This window comes from Aquila chrysaetos, chromosome 4 (assembly GCF_900496995.4).
Source record: "Aquila chrysaetos chrysaetos chromosome 4, bAquChr1.4, whole genome shotgun sequence".
Classification (NCBI taxonomy): domain Eukaryota; kingdom Metazoa; phylum Chordata; class Aves; order Accipitriformes; family Accipitridae; genus Aquila; species Aquila chrysaetos.
In genome coordinates, this window is record NC_044007.1 from 35969742 (window position 1) to 35983291 (window position 13550).

At 36.3% G+C, this 13550-nt stretch overlaps 1 protein-coding gene across 1 annotated transcript in view; it reads left to right on the plus strand.

The window, feature by feature from the left end:
• The first annotated feature begins 6098 nt into the window (after nt 1–6098).
• Nucleotides 6099–13550, plus strand: part of TRPA1 (transient receptor potential cation channel subfamily A member 1) — a 45534-nt gene continuing 38082 nt past the window's right edge. The window contains exon 1 of the mRNA XM_030012845.1: nt 6099–6110. The gene's annotated coding sequence lies outside the window, so the exon portion shown is untranslated. The remainder of the gene's footprint in view (nt 6111–13550) is intronic.

The window sequence follows — 13550 nt, forward strand, 5'->3', positions numbered from 1 at the left end:
AAAGTTTCTACTAACATTATAAGCACAAAAAAAGGGACCCAGTGTAAATATTTAAACCACAGAGATCTTTATCCAGCCGAGGCTAGCATATATGGAGGTGGCAGCTGCAGACAGTATTTCAAGTCTTTAGCCAGCTTCTGACACAGGCAAGGCATGGCCTAGCTCTGATGGAGAAGTCATACAGCCTATTTTTCCATCATTTGATGTCTCAGTTACTATGAGCCAGTTGAAAGGCTCACAGGATTTTCAGACTTCCAGCTTGTATATCTGAGACTCTTTTAGACACAAACATCTTACAAATCTTTCTAACACATTCCTATTTTTCAGCAGCTCTCAGTTGTATTTTCATTTTTCATGGCAAGATACTCTTGGCTGGAGTGACTGATTACCTTGGTGTAGTTTTAACAATACTTTTAGGGAAGCAATTCTTTTTCGAATGGCTTATGACTCTTAATAAACAGAATGAGTCATGTTAACAGATGTGGTATTGCCTGCTACCAGATGTAAGCATACTGCTATCTCGTGACTTCCTATGCAACCTAATTGATTGGCATATGGCTGTCATCCTATTTGTTGCTCTGTTTAAATAATGTAATCACTGTGGGCACTCCAAACACACATTTGGAAGTTTAATGCAGTAGGCAAAGCTGACAAATGTTGTAAAAGGGTAAATCATTTCAGAGGATCTAAGAGAGTTACAAACCACAATTCAATGGAGTATTTACTGCTGTGGGGATCTTTGAAACATCCTAGTAAGAAATAAAGTAAATTGGCTACTGTCATGGATGTAAAAATACTACAAAAGGTCAATCCAGGTGGACTATTTATAAAAAATTATATGTACTTACAAATCAATTTGCTTATTGCCAAAGAGGAAGAGACAGTATAGAAGCAGTAATGACCAAGAATTCTCCTTTCTTTCCCTGCTGCCTGCCTCCCTCTCCTTCCTGCCTTCTGCCTGCCTCCTTCTCTCTCCCTTGGCCTCTCAGCACTTCTCTTCCTTTCTTCCCTCCCCTTCTTCCCTGACATAAGGTTTGGGCTATTTGTTCTTCTCATTGTAGGAATATCTGGAATTATACATATAAACTCAGGTTCTCTACGAAATTGTGAAAGACAGAAACTTAACTCCCTACTAGTTTTGTGTAATTCACATGCCATTCCATGGAGTTTCTAGTAAAATGAAAAAGATTATTCATAGCTATTTCAGTAAACTATTTTATCTAAAAATCCAGTGTCATTTCAGTGACAATGACTACTAGGATGCACTATACCAGGTCCTACTAGGTTTTTTTGGTTTGTTTTTTTTTTTTTTTCCCAGCAACTAAAGAGTGACTGTGGGCAAAATCTGCAGAGTTCTAATAAATATTTATTAAATAATTACTTGATGTTAATACATGCTTTTTCCATTATAAGCATTCACATAAAATCTACAGGTTTTAATAATAGCAAATATAATGGCTAACAATATTGGAAAGAGCACCTCCTTCTTTGTCTTAAGTATAACTGAAGCTTTTCTGAAGTTCGGTTTTCACATCATATTTCATCCAGATTAATGCATACATATATTTTGACGTATAAGTTTCTGTGTGTTCTTACATCAAACTGAGCACATTTGTAAAGAAGACCAGATAAAATATGTTGATTACTATTTTTAATTCCTGAGTATAAATACAGAATCTCTCTGAGACTCAATATAATATACTCAGGGAAAGCATATGAGCTGGTTAGACTTAAGAGGAAAAGAAATTCGTAATACCTCATACTTGTTTAGCACTGAATACAGGATATTAGAAAAAATCAACTATTTGTCAAGTACAAAGACAATTACACAATTGACAAATGAGTCCTAGTTGCTTTAATCTCTTTAGTTTTGAAATCAAAGGGATACATTTTCCATTGAAGGCATCCCATTATGCCTTTCTGGGTTGGTTAAACTGCAAAAATACAGCAGATATAGCTTTTATGTACCCAGTATTTGAGAATCCTGTGCTAGGAAGGGAGTGGCTCGATGCCATACCTATGTCCCAGAGCAGTTATAAGGCATGCTAATGTTCTTGGTGCTGAACCAGTAACTCAAACACTGGTACAGCCAGTGTACTACTGGAACAATTTTGACTTTCTTCTAATGTATTCCAGTCAAGAAGAAGTGAAGGATTTTGAATTTGTTTGAAAGATATCTTTTGGTTTGGCAGAATAGATGAGATGATTCACAATGATTTGTATTGAAGTAGTTCTGTCAAAGTGTTAAAATTCTTTAAATTACATACTAATGCCTTAAATATACTGCATAATATACTTCATACTGTCATCCCATTGAAGTCAGCTGTATCCTTAGTTATCAGAATTTTCACTAAGTAAAAAATAATATCTATCAAAGAAGCAAGGGTGTAATGCATTTTTTGCAATGTGACATTAACTTTTCTCTTTCAATCAAATGAAGTGGTAATGAAATAATATATGAAAAAAACAACTGTCTTTTCATAAAAGCCACACATTCATTGAGAAGATAGCACAGTGCAAGCGCTAAGCTTGAACTTAATACAGGTTTTATCTTTAGATATATATTCTACATTATTTTAGCAACATTAATCTTGTTTCTTGCTTTGAAATCTAGTGCAGTATCTCTGTTCCAGAGAGCAGAAATGGAGTCATGAGGTAGAGAAAATGTTGAAGAAAAATCAACAAGTTATCCAGGATATATTCAACTGGATGTATTTGGGCAATATTTCTGATTAAAATCTTCTAATTGTCAACTGCCAAATGGTTTCATCTTTTACAGATCTGAGTCCCTGTTGTGTTTTGACATTATGCATGAACTATGCATATGTTTTCTCATCTTCAGTTTGTAATGAAACTCATTAAAGCGCAACTTGCCTTCAAGGAAGAAAACACTTGAATAGTATTTCACTAGTTTCTCAACTACTCTCCGCTCTCCCTTCCTCACAGTACAACCACATGCAGATACCCTCTAAACACCCCCTCTCCTACCTCTCCATTTATCCCTTCTTTACTTTTTTTTTTTTTTAATTAATCTCAGCTCTGGACTCACTAGATGTGATATCTAAAATCATTACTTTGACTTTACCACTGCTACTCCTTCACACTTTCCCCACCCTATGGAAGGTATTTTCACTAAAATATCTTTGCATTTACTTTTTCTTTTTTTTTTTTACCATCAATTCTCTTTGCTTTCTCTGCTGCTTTTGATTCTGTAATACCATTTAATCCTCTTCTCTGACACAGTGTCCTTTGCTGCCCTTTTCTGCTTTTCTCTGTATATGTTATCACCAGTTACCACATGACTTACGGAGTGCTGCCACTTCCTCCCCAAACTCCTTCTGACTTGTATGACTCCTGCGATGGAGCAATAAGCCTTTCACAGGTAGTCTTCCTAATCCTTTAGTGTCAGTCTTAAAAAACAAATTCTTAAAATGGATAAATGATTCAGGTTCAGATCCTTGTGATATTTAAGTACCTAATTCCCATTCATTTGATCAGGGCCTATTTTTAGTTTGATACTTAATGACTTTTAAAGGTTAAAGAATGCTTTCAATACTTATGTGATGAGGTCTATAAAAGATGCTGCAAAGTTTATTTCCACACTGTATACAGCCTAGGCACTCCTCTGGCTGACACAGTTGCATCCTGGAGGTCTTCCTTTATCACGCTATACTGTCTCTTTCTTGCTTTTTCCTTAAGTGGGGTATCTAGGAGTTAGGGACCTAAATACCCTTGAAGCGTGGGTCCCAGTGTTTCTCAGCCCTCATGCTCGATTTGTAAATCCCTACCCCCAGAGGGATACAAGAAAAAAAATGCAATCTAACCATCAGGAAAAGAGAGAGGGAGACATCTTTGGAACACTGTTAGTCTGTGTTTGAGTAGTCAAAAGCATGACTTCACTCTCAGGGCAACAGAAAGGGTTACAATGAGTTCATTAGTCCCATTAAATGTTCTGAAATTAAGTCCTAATGTACACCTGGAATTCTTGAAAGTGCTGTTACTTGCACAGCTGCCTGCTTTAATATTCATAGAAATAAAAAACTACAAATTGCTATTTGAAAACAGTGAGAACAAACAGGAACAGGTCCCAAGAAACTGTTAGGATTCGGGGGAAGAAGATGAAAGAATAGTTTGGTTTGCTGAGTCTGAGAATAGCTTCAAACAAAAGACCATGTTAACCAAGAGGAAATGGTCATCCCCAGATCATGAATAAATTTAGACTGGAAACTACAGAAACATTCCTAACTATGAAAACAGTAAGGTATTGGAGAAGCCTTTTAGCAGGAGCAATAGGGGCAAGAAATGTAACTTTAGGCTTTAAGATAGAATTTGTTCACCTGATGAATGACATGGTGAGACCACTTGGGTTATCAGATGACTGAATTTAGCGACTATAGAAATCCCTTTTTAAAAACCATTCATTTTGAAGTTTCTCTGCAAAAAATGACATGGTGATTTGAAGTTTTGATTTTGAGGAAATTAGGTTTTCTGACTGAGAACCACTATTCAATATCCACAAAATTCCAACCACGTCCCTATTAATGAACCAGTGCCCTGTATTGTCTAGTTACCTGCTGTAACAAGAGTCTGTGAACACAACACATTTCATGCTTCAAGCACTGTATGGCAGCACTGGAAAATAACTCAAAGTGCACTGGTTAAGTCCACAAAGTCTATCAAGACCACTTTTTCTCAGGTTCTGTATTTTTTAAAGATAATCATGTTGTGTTGTAAAGCTTCAACTATCATTTAGACTATTTTCATATTTACTGAGATAGAGACTCCATAGCCAAAGAGACAGATAAATAGAATTATGTAGTGATGGTAGACAACTTTTGTAGGGAGAAATGTCTAAATTGCTTGATTGTAGCGAGGTTAGAAAGCTGTTCTCCCTCTGTCTCCTTGAGTCACTAAGCTATCTGGTCACGAACAGAGCTAGCATGGCTGAGCTACAATACTTGGTGGGTTTCAGCAGGTTGAGGAAAGATGAGCTGCAGAATCAGAAGCTCCGTCCTTGTCAAATGTCAATTTAGGAGACTTTATCTAAAAATACATTTAGATAAAACTTTCTCTAAATTTAGAATAAGTATTTGATTCTAAATATTTTGGTGTTGTCCAGCTTCTATGTGATCAAAATGATAGAAAAGCTTTAAAATGTGCCTCTCTGAACCACAAAGTGAATTCCTTGTCTGAAAATCAGTAAATTCTGAAGCAAGAAGATGAAATCACACAGAACTTGAATTTGTGATACTGCTTGGAGTACATAAGCTACTTTCCACAGATTGCACAATTATGTATTTTAGTACATGTGTTCGGACAATTTGATTGAAAACCATCAAATTGATTGAGAAAACATTGTTCTGTATCAAAACGTTGGCCACAGTAACTGTTCCAGCATCAGGGAACTGTGTAGTCCGACTTTCAGTCTAATGCAGATGGGGCCAAAGAGTCATTTGAGAATTAGTTTAAATGAACTGAGCAATTTTGTGGTGCTTTGCAAATAAAGTGCAGAAAACAAAGTATGATTTATATTTCAAAAAGAAAGCACATGCATCTCTTATGCTGCCCCATATTGCATTAGGTATTGATCACAGTCCACTACTTCTTATATGGCAATTCTAATTTTTGAAACATTTATTAGTAAAGTGAATCTTCATAAGTAGACAGTATTCCTCTTCGGTGATGTTTAGATCTTCCATTAAAAGCAATTAGTTCACTGCAAATAGGTAAACAAGTACCCTCCAGTGACTACCTAACAAAACTGAAACTACTCTAAGATATGGCATTAGAAAAAAACTTCTGGTATGGAAGGTACATTTGCAGCCAGAAATTAAAATGGATGGGGTTGGATTAGATGTATTAAAAAAAATAAAGCTTCAAGGAACACTTGATGAGTATAGATGCGCCTCCCACACTGAGCAATGTGCACCTACCGCTTTTAAATAATGTCTGTCTACACAGAGCAAGCCACCAGATGACACAACTGGTGGCTTCACACGTCACAAGAACTTACTGATATAAGCATCAGACAAGGATTCAAATAGTCATATCTTTGTGTTCTTTATATATGTGTTGCTTCAGAGAGAAACCACCTGCAAACTTCTTGAATGGTAAGCGTAATATAGTTTTCCTGTAGCTGAGATTCTGTCACTCAGATTTTTGTTGGGCCTATTTTTCTTTTGCTTTTAGGGAGATTTCTGTGTTAAAAATACAAGGTAGAATATTTGAAATTCATATTTAAGTGTGAATTTGGCATAATTTCAGCTAATTGAAGAACTGTATCATACATATCTTAGTGAATTTTAATAAAATCTACTTTTTCCAAGCAGAAAAATGCAAGTAATATACAAATAATATGGCACCCTTTCATGTTCAGTATGACTTTACATTTCTTTTTATTGGCAAAATTTTTCCACAATCTAGTTTTTCTTTTGGCCATCCAACATTGTTTCTTTTCCCCAGTAGATCCATATGAAAAAATATCCTAAGTATTGCACCTACCTTGCTGGTAGATATTATCTTTATTTCTAAGTAATGTTTGTAAAAATGAAATATTTCGTTATATTTGCTTAGACTAAAATAGATTATTATTACTGAGAGTCTGGTCATAGTTTTGTATGTACTGAATATGAAATAGAAAATATATTTCAAACAGATACCGATATCTATTCCATCTAGTAAGCATGCAGAACTTAATCTTAGTCAGTGAAACATGATCTCTGAACAACTTTGATATGACTACCATCCTTCAGTTAGGACAGGAATGTCCAGGACTTGAGGAAATCAAGTTAAAAGTCAGCAAGTCTTGAAGACTAGCTAAAATATGCAATACTGTACTTAAAGTAATTTCATTAAGGTATTTTGGCCTTTTTCTTCCTTCCTGAATTATATTTGTTTAAACTGACTAATTTAAAAAGAATCTATATATTTCCCTATTTTACAAATTCAGGTATGTAAGCATAATTTTCATTCAATTATACATGTAACCATTTTCAAAATATTTTCTTTCATTTTAAAATTATATATATAATTTATTTGCACTATATAACATACATTTTAATAATTCTAGTTTTTAACAAGTCTTTTTTTTCCTAATGTGATAGAAATATAGTTTAATATACCGAAAGTTCTGCTTCACAATTTCAGTTCAATTGCATGGGCAATTCACTGAGAAGAAATAAAAGTGATATAGGCATCCTGCAAAATAAATTATTGATATTTGAAAGAAGTGAAAACCTGGTGTAATATGACATAGGTAATAAGAACTGCATTCTATTTTGAAAATTGATATTTTATTGCAGTTATACCAGTCCGTGATGGTCCATAGAAAGCATATATTGAACACTTCCAGTGTTGGCTGCTTCTGTGATATAGATTCAATTCTTTATTCCTAGTTACTTATACAAGAGGTTCAGGTTAACCACTGGAAAGGTAGGATCCATGTCTCTCTCAGATATTAGAAATCATGGAAGTGCTTTCAGAAAATGCTTGTACATAAGAGAGTTAGAGTTAAATGAATCTTAGTTCAAAAAATGAAACTATAGTCAGCAGAAGCTAAGGCGAAGAGAGAATTTGGCTGGATAATATGTACAGAAAGAAAATAATGTCAGGGCAAGAGAAGAAAGAGGATTAAACAGCCCTGAAGTATAAACAGAGAAGCCAAGGGAGAAGAACAGGCAAGAGAGGAGATAGCAGGAAGGACAGAGATACGGTCAAAAAATAAGTTTGAAATGCCAACATGAAGACAGTTGGAAATAATGTGCACTATTGTTTTACTAATGCTACTTTTCCGTGCTTGAGGTTGCCACTCTTCATTTTCTGTGCTTGCAAACTGGTGACAGGGGAAACATCCATGAGATTTTCCATCAGTGGTTCCCCAGCACAACTATAAGCATGAAAAAGTTTGAGCACTCTGGTTTAGCAGCAAGATACACACCGTACTCTTCGAGGAAAATAGTATCAGTATGTCCTCCTGAAAATGCTGACATGCGTTTTTCCACAATTTTACCTATTTTTATGATCCTAAAGTCTAGTTCATTTCTCTCTGTTTATTTGGGTTCCCTGCCCCTCTGCCCCTCCAAGTTGAGACTTTTCTACTTCATTCTGATTTCAAGCACTTCCTGGCACAAATAATCTTTGATATAATAGTTATTTTCTACAAACATGAGTATGGGTAGATTCACACTCACCTAGTAATTTTTAACATATTTCCATCGCTATTTTAATCCTTTAATGATGAAATTTCTTTTGGAAAGCATCTTAGTTTATATCTAAAAAGGTATATCAGACATCCTACAAAATAGGGAAACTCCAAGACAGTGAGCTTAAAATTTAGTGTGTGTTTTCATTAGGAAATAATGACTGCATGGATACATTCAACAGAATGATAAATAAAGCAGTTAATATAGCTGTAGTAAGGAATTACTCCTATTTATTTTGCCTTTCTGTTACTGTATACGGTAAACTCAATTATATTCCAAAAGAGTGTAATGAATTACTAGGACACATTCTGACAGGTTTTGCTTCATACAGTCATTTTTAAGAACTTCCATCTTTAAAGGTGTTTATCAATAACAGGTCAATATCAAGAACCACCAGTGAGACTAGATTATATCTCTGAAATAACAAGAGTCATCGAAGCTTTTTCGAGCTCTTCAGAGAAGAAGAGAGGGTAGGAGTTGTGCAATTAAGATGTCTTTATAGAGGACAGATTTTGCTGCATAGGATGTCCAGAAGAGAAAAGGGTTTCTAAGTAGGCAGATAAAGAATGAAAAGCACCATTGCAATGTGGGTGCTGTTCCCCAACAGGCACGGCAGCATATATACTGTGTAGGGGAAATCTGTGGATACATGTTAGGACAGCTATGGTGATGTAAAATACACAGCTGATGAGGAAAGACCAAGTAGCACTAAGAAATAATGCTTTCTGAATGTATCATTGGTCAGCAAGAAAGTGCCTAAATTAGACTGAAGGTAGGATTTAGGCTTCTGAAATCTAGGAGTGTGTTGCCTAAAACAAACCCTTGCCTAACCCTTACATGTATAAATATCCTGAGGCATCTCTATCTTCAACCAGATCTAGTTGAAGATGTCCCTGCTCGTTGCAGGGGGTTTGGACTAGATGACCTTTAAATGTCCCTTCCAACCCAAACTATTCTGATTCTATGTATTTCATTACTAAGATTCTCCAGCTTTTTGGAGTTGGTATAACTGGAGGTATATCTTCACAATATCCAGAGCTGAAGTAAATTTGTCCATAATAAGCAGTGTAATGCATACATGGCATGCCTCAGCCTGACTGGACTTTATGGACCAGAAAGTTTCTGAAGCCTGATAATTCAGCTTTTCCTAAATTACATAGTTAGGGGAAGCCCAGGATTCAGGTCCCTGCTTCACAGATGGTTACTGGGTTTGGTCAGGGGTAGCTGAATGTAAAACCACAAAACCAGTCCTCGAGGCAGGAACAAGGTAAGTTTTCCAGTGTGGTAGGGAACCAGACTTCAGCACTGTGACCCTGACAGTCTCTGGCTGTACATTGGCACAGGCTTCAACAGCAGGAGTAAAGAGCATCATTACCAGAATGCAAGCTGCCATTTGGTGGCCACAATTGCTTTTATTATGAAGCAGACAGAGTATGTTTTAATCTCTTTAGTTTGAGGAAGTCATATGATGCCTGGCATGTAAGAGGCCCTCCACTTGTTTATAAGATAGTTTGCAAGAGATGGCTTAGTTCCAGGCTTCACAGGAGGATTACTGTCTGAAATGGGTATCTAAGTCACCCCTCACCTGTACACACTCCACTCGGAAGCATCCAACTCTCATAGGGACAGGGAATGCATTCACTTTTGCTACCATACACCTAAACCTTTTCTAGATCCAGCTTATATACTTGAAAGCATTTGTCTAGGAGTTAACTTGAAGCCAACAGTCACTGCAATTAATTGCTGGGCTGTACTAGACACCTTGGGAAGTATCCTTACCAAGAATGCTCTCATGGAGTGTCACCTCACTTACTTATTACAATTGATATTATCCATAAGATCAATTTATATTTACTTTCAAAGCATAGATTATACTCTATGGGCCTCTATTTAAATTTCTTCTTGTCCAAAGCATTAAGAGTAGGAATCAATCTGTAAGGTATTATTTCATAACTGATTATCATTAGAAAAAAAAAAAAAAGACTCTCTGGTGTGGTGGAATGAATTATTGTTTTCTAAATCCTCTTTTTTTTTTAAAATAAGGCATGTAATAAACCTGTCAATAACTTAAATTCTTCTGCTGAGCATAGCAGCATGTTGCTTACTACAGCAAAATCTCAAGAAGAAAAAATGCAATGAAAAATCCATTAGACATAAGTGTAAAATATGAGTTAAAGTCATCTTGCTGGTTTAAAAAGACAGTAGCATTTTTCTCCATGGTAAGTACATGCATGTTTCTGAAAACTTGTAGGAGACAATGCATTCTTGCTTGTTTAGGCAGTAGCTCAGATTAATTTCTGGATGACTGTAATCAATATCTGAAGTAGCATCATGAATTCATTTGGCTTACTGAATTAAGCTGACAACACAAATCCTAAATTTCATTTTACACATCATAATTTGTATAACACTGTTGTCAAATAAATCACTTCCAAAGCAAAAAAACATACAGTACATCCTTTTCATTAGTGATATTTGCTTGAATATACGGTTCCTAGGCCTGCAAAATTAACTTAATTGCAGTAAGGCTACAGGACTAGAATGGTCTGTATTTACTGTATATACAATTTAATTATTAAACAATCATATTTTTAATGAATTGCTGCTCTATGATTACCTTTAGTGAATTTTGTTTGTACTAATGGATCCACTGTTCTACCATTAGCAAGATCATGTTTGAAATAAAATGGTATAAATGTATTTTAATCCACTCTTGGGAAAAAAAGCTGTAAGAAAGGTTACTCTTTGACTACTTATGTGAATTAGTTCCTTATGTCAAATCATTATGCAGAAATAAAAGGTGTGGTCAGCCCACTTAAAATTCCATTTGATTCCTTCTGGGAATAGAAAACCTTTGTATTATTTTTCATGCTCTGAACATTTACTAGAAGACCGAAAACTAACTAATTTAAAAGAAGGGGGAAGTATTATCAGATTCAAGAAAATAAGTAAAATTATGGTTGTTCGAGGATCATGACTTCTATTGTTTCACAGTATTACTCTGAGTACAGTTTAGGGGATTTTAAGAAAAAAATGGATGATAGATTTACTAATGCTTACCAATTTTTCAGTGATACCTCTATTTCCAGGTAATGATCCTTGCAGAAAATAGCATTTATTTTGTTTATACGATATCTAGACTGTTACTTGTTGAGTTTAATTTCTCATAAAGAGGACTATGGGCAACAGAAAAGTTAAGGACTGTTACTTGTTGAGTTTAATTTCTCATAAAGAGGACTACAGGCAACAGAAAAGTTAAGGCCAGGCAGGGAATTCAAAAGGGACCTCACCATGGGAGGGTAAAAAATCTCACCAGCTGGGGCTGCTCCTAATTGAAGTAGCAGGAAAAGGGTTTAATACAGAGGGCTCCTCCAGTGGCTTAATCGCAAGTCACATAATCAGAATCTCTGCAGCACTAATGGCTAGCTTTCTTGAGTACAGCTTTCTTGCTATAGCATAAACAACCCTGTTTCTTTTGGTCAGAATTAGTGGTGACATAACAATAAAAATGTACCTTAATGTACTGCTGTTGAATGTATGCAATACCTATGGCTACAGCAGAATGTGGGCTGAAGAAACTTTTTTTGTTCCATTTTTTAATCAAAGCTCTACACCAGAAGCACTTAAAACCACCCAGTTAGTCTTAGGACTATTTAGTCTTATGATCTTAAGACTACTTAGTTAAGGTTGTGTAACTTAAGCAACTTACTATAAACAATTCTGGAGTTACAGGCTCTAGGATCAAAACAACAAACAGCATTTGTAGAGAGGCATCTGGTGTTACACACGCCAGTGAAACTCTCTGAAGGAATCGGCAAGCGTAAAGGTACAAATGATGCCAGTGATAAGAGGATTTGTGAAAGTTCTTCAGCAAAGTCCCTCCTCGTAGTCTCTTAATGAAACTAAACTGTCATAGGACAGGCAGGAAGGATGTCCTGAATCTGGTTAAGGGTTAAAAAATATGGAATAGGAATACATCTTCACAAAGCAAGGAGGTTCCTTAGGACCCCTTAAAGTCATTGTTGGGTTCAACAGTGCAAAGACATTCTGGTGATCTGGAAGTTGCTATAGAATTTTTCAAAATGACCAAAAATGCAGATGATTGTGGGAGATCCCACAAGTTTTGGTGATACGGTAATGAAATGTCAGATGAAATTCAACGTTGATAAATGCTAGGTGGGTACACAGAGGGAAACATAACACTAACAACCCTCATATGAGCGAGTATAGCATGAGTGCTACTTATTCATACTATCACCACTCAGAAAAGGGATTGTGGTGGAGCAGCAAAAATTCTCAGGAGACTTAGCTCAGTGGCATCCAAAAAAAAAGCAAATACCTTTGTAAGCTTTTAGGAGAGGAATTAATTAAAAATTGAACAATTAGTACCATTGCTCGAAGATATATTGACTTGAGCATCTAGGTGTTGCCATCCCATTTCAAAAGTAACATGGAAAAGATTCAGGCTAGCAGGATGAAGTTGTTCAGAGATACAAAATGGCATCCCTAAGAAGGAAAACCATATGAACGAAGACCCATCAGTGAGCAAAGAGCTGGAAGAACTTTATGAAATTATGAGCATTGACAGGGATAAAAAAAATGGGGAACGACTCTCCATTTCTCAAAAACACTAGGGAGCACTAAGAGAAGCTAGTGGTAAAAGAAAGTATTTTTCATAAACACATAATGAAATTATGGCACTTAGTGTCACAGGACGTTGTGGCATGGACATTACAAAAAGGGTTCAAAAAGGACATGAGTGAAGTAATGGAGAATTGCCAGTTGACAGCAATTAAACAGGCTGTACTGGGTGCGACACCTGGTTCTGGCAGTCCTTAAGCTGCTAATTGCCATAAAACGGCAAAAAGTCATCCCGTAGGCCTCCTATTACTTTTCCTAAGCGTCTGCCCCGGCTGCTACCTGACCTTTGGTAGGTCTGCTCTTACCACATTAAGTAAACTGTTAGTTCTCCGAGTTAAAAACGTTTCTGTTAAAAGACTCAGCAAGAATGACTCAGTTAAAGTCGCTTTAGTAATTAACCCTTTGGAACACTTTGTACTGCTTCTTTCTATACTCTTCCTATAGCTTTCCTACACTGCTCCAAATTTGCTGGTAAAACAAATTCTACCAGAAAATTTTGTGACTACAAAGTAAAAGCTGAGAAGTCAATCATAGAAAACTCAACTAACTAACTATTCTAAAGTTGCGAGGCCGGCGTAGAGCAGTGCCCTCGGCACCGCAGCAGGACCGCCCGACCGCCCCACGGCACCGAGCCCGGGCGGGACAGCTTGTCCCCTCACAGGTTGCACCACGGGCGCTGCCTAGAGTCCGACCTCGCCGCTCCTGTTT